The sequence below is a fragment of the Tenrec ecaudatus genome, unplaced genomic scaffold, assembly GCF_050624435.1.
Source record: "Tenrec ecaudatus isolate mTenEca1 unplaced genomic scaffold, mTenEca1.hap1 Scaffold_457, whole genome shotgun sequence".
NCBI classification, from domain to species: domain Eukaryota; kingdom Metazoa; phylum Chordata; class Mammalia; order Afrosoricida; family Tenrecidae; genus Tenrec; species Tenrec ecaudatus.
The window spans coordinates 226,185-236,218 of NW_027459364.1; the positions used below are offsets into that span (position 1 = coordinate 226,185).

The following is a 10,034-nucleotide window of genomic DNA, read 5'->3' on the forward strand; positions in this document are numbered from 1 at the left end:
TGTAATGCCCCAGCTTGACTGAGAAAAGATATAAAAAGAATGATTGCTATAAATCAGAAAACATTCATGACTTGCTGGAGGTGTAACAACTGTTGATTTAAAGTTTGCATCTTTGATAACATGATGCTGCTGGGAAGATAACATCTTTTTGACAAAGCGGTGAACATAAAAATTACAAGGATTTACTCAATATTTAGATATTTTCTCTGTATCACTTACAGGAATAAACTATTGTATGCACTTACACCAAAATTGAATTATACTATACCTCATCAAGAAATTTTACAATAAATTCAGTATTTCCTTGTTACAGAGGTATACTGCAGATGTGTCACATCACAAATACAAATAACTTAAATAACCCTCAGTTTAGAGAAATGGTCTACTATCGTTATGTACAAGTAGTTTCTACTATTGCAATACAAACACAGAATCTAGCACACACCTGGGGTATTATTCATTCTCTTCTATTATCAGCTGGAAGTCAGTGATTGAAAAATTAGGTGACAAAACAGAAAAGGTATTGCATTGACTGGGGAAGAAAACACATCTCAAAAGTTAAATTTTGAAAATGTATACAAGAGAATAACGTTACCAAGCAGTATGAAATAATAATAGTGTTTTTATGTATCTAAAAGTTGCTGCATTATGTACCTATCCTTCACTGTTGACTCACAAACTAGGAAATTTAATGCTGAAGTTTTGTGTTTCTCATATATCAGTGAAGTGCACACAGAACATCATCAAGGAAGAGCCATAGAATAAAATTCCAATCCTCTATTCAGAGTAAAACTAAGAGGTCAAAAGGGAAATAGAGAGCCCAGGAAAAGAAACTCAATGTTCTGACATTCTGAGAGAGAGATGAACAGTTATATAGAAAAGTGGGGTAAGAAGAAGGTGAGCGCGATGGCAGGATTAGGGATTATGTATAGGAAAACAGCAAATTGAACAGTGCAAGGTTAGCTAATCCACCCTCCAACCTAGAAAGTGATCCTCTGAAACATCTCCCTGGATAACCGTGCTGAGGCATGCTGCTCAAATACTCCAGCAAGACCACTCTGGCAAACACACATTTTGTTGCAAATAGCATCCTTGACTCCTCCATTGTTGGCTATTCAGGTTCTAAATGTTCCAGGAATGTCAGAAGGCTCCAAACAGCAGGCAGTACACTTCTGAAGGCAAAATAGAAAACAAAGTAGATAGTAGTCAAAAAGTAAATAGGTAGCTAAATAGTAATCAATGAAGCCTCGATTCAGACTCAGGTGAGTTATTTCAATCATGCCAATCACCCCAGTTTTGAGAAACTATCACACAGTAATATTGAGAATGACACAAGTAGTGATATAATATGTCTCTTCCCTTAAACGAAACTCATTTTGCTTCCTTTTTTCCTGTGAATTTCACTTAACTTATTAACAGTTTTGCTTTTTATTGAATATTTTAAAAATATTTTTTCTCTTTACCCAAGACTTTCTTGCAATATCATTATGCTACATACGCACTCCACTGCCCTACCCAATTGGAATATATTTTAATACTCAAATATATTTTTAATACTCAAATAAAATTATTTGAATTTTATTAAAATTAATACTCAATAATTAAAATTAATACTCAAATAAAATTATTTGAATCCCAAGCCAGGTGCTCAGGAAATTCCAAACCCCAGTTGCCTTACCTCCTAAGAACTAGATTGAGGTTGCCTACATTCCTTCTAGATAACGCTCACCCTGTAGTTTTATCCTGCGTTTCTGCCTTCATTCCTCAAGCTGTGTGTGCAAAAAAAAGTTATTGAAGGTTTCAAAAGAACAGAAAGCAGCTTTAAGTTGAACATCAGACATCATGGTTCATTAAGGGATGTTTTCAACAAATATTTAGTAGGCATCTACCGTGTGCCATCATTGTTCAAAACCATGGAGAAACGGTAGTAAACACAACAGATGAAACTCCCTGCTTTAATCAAGCTTGCAGTTTCATGAGGGAGACAGATAATAAGCAAAGTACACAAGCAAAATGTATAAATTATAGAATGATAGGTGTTATTAAAAGAGACTCTGTGGAAGAAAACAGATTTATATGAGACAGCGGGAAAGAAGATTGACTGAAGGTATTATTTTGGTAATAGAATCAAGAAAATAAGGGGGGAACCTAGATATATGCTGATAAAGTATGTCTTAGAAATAAGAAAAAAAAGACTTTGATATAGGTGTTCCCCCTTGAACTTGAGCTAGGCCTTCCCCTTGGAAGTTAGTGTTCTGGTAAGGAAGATGATAGGACTATGGTTCTTAATACCTCCTTCCCAGAATTTCTCTCAGGTAGCAGATGAGCAACTCAGAAATTATTTTTATTTCATTAGAAAATAATGGTGGTTCTCTTTATTATAACGGAATATTATAATATTCAAAATTCTGTCTTAGAGTCTAGCTCGGTATAACTGAAAATTATTACATACATACATACACATACACAAAACCAATCTTTGTTACAACACACAAATCCAATTCCAACCTCTGGTTATAAGATCATAGCCAATTAGAGTTGTGTTAGGGCTAGGATGAGGGTGAGGGTTAGGGTTAGGGTTAGGTTAGGGATTAAAACAAGATCATAACCATCTGCCCTCACTTTGACTCTCTAGTTGTACTCCAATTGTCCACCGCCCTTGAACTCTTTAATAGAAGTGGTGCCTCCTAACTCAGAACGATTCCAGCATCTTAATTGTGAACAATGTGTTTACATTGAACCAAATTCAAAACAAAAAAAGAGTGATAAAAATAAAAACACAGAAATAATTCATCTGATGGACTAATGGATCATGTAAACATTCTAAGACCAAAACACGTAGATGGTGCATGTTTGTTGACCACTATCAACTGCTCTGAGCAGCATCACAGTAGGATGTCATGAACATGACGAGTGGAAAATGTGGAACATAATTCAAAAGCATTAAAAAGATCATATTAGATGGCATGGAAACCTGGTCATCCAAGCCAAGACATGAAAATGGAACCAAAAAGATGTCCCATCACCGGCTAAGCAGCATGACACTGCAAAGGAGGCACAAGAGGAATACATAGACCATATCCCAGGCCCTGTCAGCAAGGGCAAGTGGAAGAATAAGGATCAAGTTCTCATCTATTCTTCCAGAGGAGTAAATTTCAGAACAAGATGCTTAATGCAAGATTTAAGAATGGTGATGCCTCGTTCAAAAGCAGATACTAAAATAGATCATAAAGATAAGTTATTCGTGATTAATGAGGCCTACTAAATGAAAAACTAATAAGTGCATCTATTTTGAGGCCAAGAAAAAGCAGCATCTTTATATGTGGCTTTCAAATTCACCTCACGGACCATCTGCTAAATTCCTTGTTCAGAATAATCATACCCTAGCTGAACTCAAGTTGACTGGAAGCTGTTTGCAGGTTTCTCGGCCCCTTTTGTGTCTTGACCCTGTATTGGATGAATCCCACAGGATACTTTGTTAAAAGACTGCTAAATTCAGATCTTCTGGATGCCCCACTGTCGCCCCAGCTGACCTCCTTGTCAGCCCTTTATGAATCATGTGTTTGCTTTCAGCATTGTGGATAATCGGTTATGGGTGCAGAATTTCCAGATTATAGAGGAAGATGCTGCTCTGGTAGAGATAGGGAACGTTTTGTCTTAAACTTTATCCAGATTTTCCAGGGAAGGCTCAGAGCACCAACTTCATAGGAAAACCCTATTCAGTCACCAAACACGCAGCCGTATCAAGAAATCCATCACAGCTGCAAAATACAAAGCACGACAGCAAGGGAGGAGGTGCAGAAACGGAGAAAGAAAGAGCCCACGACTGAGCTGCCCATGGTCCCCTGCAGATGTGCTCAACCCCCAGCCGAGGAAAAGTCCATCAAAATTGAGTGGGTGAAATCAGAGCCCCGGGTGGGATTGAAAACCAGGAAGAAAAAGATCTACAAAAGGCAACGAAAAATGCCACAGAAGATGAGCAGTGGGGGTGCGAAAGGAGTCCAGTTGTTTTGTATTTAATTTACATTCAGAGTGTTAATATTTCCATTATCCAGAGCTGTGTAACTCATGCAATTTTAAAGAAAAAAATGAAATACCAGAATCATTTTGTATGGATTTAATGGTGTCGGTATGTTTCTAAATAAAATGGTATCACAACTCAAAAACAAACAAACAGGTTAACCTCTTGGAAAGATCAGGTGGGATCCCCACGAAAGCTTCAGCTCTGAGTCTGAACAGGGGATATGGGATACATGATGAAATACTGAGGGGATTGGAGTGGATTATTTTAATCATAAGGTGTATGACTCATTGTATGTAAAACTATGACCATCTCTGTAAACCTTCACCTAATTCACAGTAATTTTTAATAAAAAAGTTAAAAATATTCTATTCAGAATATTCAAAAGTAACCCCAAAGCCTTACGTTCTTAGTGGTGACAACATTCCAATCATAATAAACTGGGTTCCTGGAGGTACTGTTTGCATTGTCTAGACATAAAAACAAAGCGAACAGAAAAGCATGGGTCTGGTTTGATGAGACCAAAAGAGTGAAGGGGAGAAGAGATCTCCCGGGCCACGTCTAACTCCCGTTGGGGGCTTTCCGAAGTGTTGTACAGCAGCAGCAGACTGTCATCAGCTGGAAGGTCCTCAAAAGGAATAGGGAGAGGTGTTTTTGGGTAAGGAAAAGATGGTACCCATCCCATGGTGTGCACCACCTCCACAACTTCTTCTAGGCCAGTAGGCTGAAATAGCCGCGTCATTTACATAAGAAGGAAAAGAAGGAAGTGAATAAATGCTGAAAAGAGTCACAACTCTCTGGAATATCAAAGACTCAGATTAGTGCTAGGGGACATCACATTGGTTCCAGCGCATGGAAACATTATGGACAGAAGACGGAAACACTGCCAGGGTCAGGCTGCATTCACAATCACTTCTATGAGTCATCCCAGTGATGCAGCCTCGGTGTGGTGCCAATGCAGGGTCATGAGGCCCTGGCTTCTCAAAGCAGGGTGGGTCATCATGACACGGATGGAGAAAAGGCTTACAGGAGCAAAGCCTTTGGGACTTGGACTTGCTGATGGGCTCTGACCCAAAATGAGAAGGAAGCACCGCAAATGCCATTGGTCATCATCAGAACTTGGAATGCATAGACTACGACGCTAGGAAATTCAGAAGTTGTGAAAAATGAAAGGAAACACATAAAGATTGATGGTCTAGGCTTTAGTGAGCTGAAATGGACTGGTATTAGCCATTTTGAATGAAAAAATCTTATGAATTATGATGCTGGGAATGATAGATTCAAGAGGAATGGTGTCTGATTTATTGTCAAAAAGGACATTTCACTGCTGTTTGTGATAGCATAATATCTATCCAAATGCAAGTTAATAAGTCAATATACTATATATACTTCAGTATAAGCTGACCCGAATATCAGCCGAGGCACCTAATTTTACCACAAAAATGGCATTAAAATGTGCCGAAAAACTCCACTTATACACAAATATTTATGATAATTATTATTCAAATTTATACACCAATCACTAATGCTACTGATGCAGAAATTAAAGATTTCTACCAACTCTTCATTCTGAACTTGGTTAATTATGCAATCAAGATGCATTGATTATTATTGGAAATTGGATCACAAAAGTTAGAAGCCGAGAAGAAGGAACAGTATAGAAATGATGCTAGAGATTGCATTAGAGACTTTTGCAAGACCAATGCAAATATATTTTTTTCAAAGCAAATACCATTGTTCAATATAAAAAGTGACTGTCCACATAGACTTCTCCATATGGAATATGTAGGAAACAAAATTGATTCCATCTGTAAGAAGAAACAAGGAGGAAGCTCAATATTAGCAGGTAAGCCAGACCAGGGAATGACTGTAAAACAGGACATCATTTGTTTATATGTAATTTGACTGTGAAGCAGAAATTAAACAAGTCCACCAGAGCCAAAATAGGACTTGAGTAGATCCCACCTGAGAATATCGCAAGGACAGATTTGATACATTGAACACAACATGAACGATGAGACCTGAGTTGCTGAGACAACATCAAGAACATCATTCATCATCGTGCCTATCTATCTCCTGGAGGGTTTGTGCTCTTTCATTGCACTATTCTTTACCAAGCATGGTGTTCGTTTCCAAAGACTGCTCACCCCTGATGATATAACCAAAGTATGGGAGGTGAAGCCTTGTCACTCGCACATCCAAGGAGTATTCTGACTGGACTTCCTCCAAAAGAGATCCGAGGGTTCTTATAGGACTGCATATTACGCTCAATATGCTTCACCAACACTATAATTCAAAGCCAGGAATTCTGCTCTGAGTTTTCTTCATTGCCTGATTTTCAGCTGGGTATAAATCAATGAAAATATAATGACTTTGTGAGTCAGGAGCACTTTAGTCCTCAAGGTGATTTACTTATTTCGTTTAACATGTAAAGAGGACTTCTGCAGCAGATTTGCGCAAAGCAATATTGTAGTTGACTTCTTGACTACTGCTTCCATGGGTGTTGATTGTGGAGTCAAGTAAAAACATCTTTGTCAACTTCAAAAAAATAAAAGAAAACAACATCATTCATGAAGAAAGCAAAAGATCATTAAAAGCATAGGAAAGAAGAAAAGATCAAAGTGAATGTCAGAAGAGACTCTGAAATTTGCTCTTAATCCTAGAGTAGCTAAAGCAAATGGGGGCGGGGCTTAGAAAGTCAAAGAGTTAAACAGAACATTTCAAATGGCAGATTGAGAAGACAAAGTAAAATATTATAATGAAATATACAAAATGAATAACACATTCAGCATATCTTAAATGGAAAGAACTCAAGAAAAAAAATCAAGCCTCAAGATGAAATTCTAAAAGATTCTATGGCCAAAATATTGAGTGATACAGTCGCTGTACCAAAAAGAACTAGTTGACACGCAACCATTTCAAGAGGTAGCATATAAACAAGAATCAAAGTTACTAGAGAAAGAAGTTCAAGCTACACTGAGAGCCTTAACCAAAAACAAGGCTCCAGGATAGTCAATAGAATAGCAATTAAAATGTTTCAACAAGCTCACGAAGCATAGAAGCACTCACTGGTCTATGCCAGGAAATTTAGTAAACAGCTACTTGGTCAACTGACTGGAAGAGATCCATATTTGTACCCATTCCAAAGAAAGGCGACATGCTCATATTATAGAACCAGATCATTGATATAACATACAAGTAAAATTTTGCTGAATATCGTCCAACAACAGTTGCAGCAGAATATCAACAGGGAGCTTCAGGTCCAACTTGGAAGAGAGCATGTAACGAGTAATATCATTGCTGATATCAGATGAATCTTGGATGAAATGAGAGATTTCCAAAAAGATGTTTACTTGCGTTTTATTGACTATGGAAAGGCGTTCAACTATTTAGATCTCAACAAACTAAGGATAGACTTAAAAAGAATAGGAATTCCAGAGCACTTTGTCATGCGCCTGTGGAACTTGTACCTGGATCAAGGAGCTCTTTTACAAACAGATCAAGAGAATACCGCATAACTAAAAGTGAGGATAGATGTGCATTGGGGTTGTGTCCACCAGCCATATTTACTCAATTTGTATGCTAAGCAAATCATCAGAGGAGCTGGATTACAGGAAGAAGGCGGTGGCTTATTAACAATCTGTGATGTACAGATGACACCACTTTGCTTGCTGAAAGTGAGGAGCACTTGCTGATGAAGATCAAGTCAGCCTTCAGTAGGGATTACAATTCAATGTGAAGAAGACCAAACTCCTCATGATGGGACCAATAGGTAGCATCATGATAAATAAAGAAAAGGTTGTCTAGAATTTTATCTTGCTTGAATCTGCAAACAATGCTCATGGAAACAGCAATTAAGAAATCAAAGGACACGTGCATTAGGTCAATCTGCTGCACAAAACCTCTTTAAAGTGTTGCAAAGCAAGGGTGTTACTTTGTGGACTAAGGTGCGCCTGACTCATGTCATATTTTCAGTCATCTCATATAATAGTGAAAGTTTGGTGTTCAATAAGGAAGACCAAAGAATAAACATTGGATATGAATTATGATGCTGGCAAAGATTGAAAGTGGCAAAAGAACAAAGAGATTTATCATGGAAGAAGTAGAGCCAGAACTCTCCTTAGAGGCAAGGATGATTAAACTTTGTCTCAAGTACGTTAGACAAGTTGTCAGGAGAGACCAGTTCCCAGAGAACAGCCCGTCTCCTAAAGTAGAGGGCCAGTGAAAAAGAAGGCCTTGCTCAAGATGGATCAACACAGTGGCTGCAACAGCAGGTTCAAGTGTAAGAACAATTATGAGCATGGTGCAAGACCAGGCAGTGTTTTGTTCGGATTTATGTAGCAAAGAGTTGGAACTGGCGATTTTGATTTCAGGTTCTCATCCATATAGTTCAATTTTCAAAAATTGTATGTTGAGCATAGAGTTTGAAAAAGTATACGGAAATAACAAAACCCCAACCACATCTGTTCCGGTTTTAAACCACGCAGTATCCCTCTGGGCTGTCTTATCCACTGGCAATGTCCGTGCATAGAGTATTATAGACGCTGATGCAGGAGGACAGGTTTGACCCCATTTGACTCAAAATGTATCACTGGTATTACAAAATTCTATCATATGATCTCCAACATTGTTTCCATCACCACAGCCATCTTTTCCAAACTCAAAATCATCTTTTTATCCAAATTTCTAACCACTAGTAATTGACAATACATCTTGATAGCACATCTCATCAAATTGAGAATGCAGAACACGGTCAAACTCTTTAAGTCCCTCATCTTTGGCATTAGTGGCCAAAGTGTACATTTGAATAATAGTCATATTAGTTGGTCTTCCTTGAAGACGTCTGGTCATTATCCTACCTCTGCTCATCTTGTACTTCAATTACTGTTGCCACCAGTGCTGTGAAGTCAGCTCCAACTCAGAGAAGGAAATCTCACAGCCCCTGAATCCATGCCGACTCCCAGAAACTCCAGAGAACAAGAACTGCCCCCAGGAAGTTCAGGCGCCATCTTTCCCCTCAGGAGTGCTGGTGGTTTCACTCTGCTGACCTTGGGGTTAGCAGCCCCAGAGTGAAACACTGTCTTGTCCTGCAACACTTCCACAAATGTTACGTTGGAGTCCTCTGTCGCAGCCATTGTGGCAAGCTGTCTTCTGGAAAGTTACTCTTTTTTTGCTGCCTGTCTACTTGACCAAGCACAGTGTGCTTTTTCAGGAACTGGTCTCTCCTGAGAACATATCCAAAGTATGTGAGACAATGTCTTGCCATCTTTGCTTCTAAGGAGCATTCTGGTTGTACTTCTGTCCAAGACAGGTTTGTTTGTTCTTCCGTTAGGCCGTGGTAATTGCACTATTCATCCCCAGCACCATAATTCAAATACATCACTCTTTAGCGAAGACCCTGATTTAGGCCGAGCACACGTGAGTCCTCGATATAGCATCCATGGTCCTCATTTCAAAGAACCCTGTGCAGCAGAGTGTCCAATAGAATGCCTTGTTTGAGTTCTTGACTAGTGCTGTAATGAGCATTGATTATGGGTGCAAGCAAGATACAGTCCTGGGAAATGTCAATATTTGCTCCATTTATCATGATGTGATGAGGATCTCAGTCTTCACACTGAGTTGCAGTCCATACAGAAGGCGGCAGTCACTCGTCTTCATTAACAAGAGCTTCCCATCTTCTCTTTCAGCCACCAAGGCTGTGTTATCTGCAGATTGTTAATAAACCTGATGTACTGCGGTATCGATGTTGAAATGTTCGTTTCTAATGATGAATGCCTGACACTGTGACATTGCAGCAATACTAAACCAATGACTGGATTCAAAGCGGCTAGGATCAGTGCATTTCGCCTCACAAAAGTGTAGGATGTGGCTTTGTATGCCTTCCATTTCATTTTTGATGACTTCCAATTTTCCTAGATTTGTACTTTATACATTCCAACTTCTGAATAGCAATGGATGTTTGCCAGTGTCTCTTCTCATCTTGCGTCATGTCACACCCGCAGATGAAGGTCTC

The 10,034-nt window shown here is 38.8% G+C and overlaps 1 pseudogene; it reads left to right on the plus strand.

Moving 5' to 3' along the window:
* The first annotated feature begins 2,554 nt into the window (after window positions 1–2,554).
* Window positions 2,555–4,020, plus strand: LOC142436605 (ribosome biogenesis protein BRX1 homolog pseudogene; annotated as a pseudogene).
* The last annotated feature ends 6,014 nt before the right edge of the window (window positions 4,021–10,034 follow it).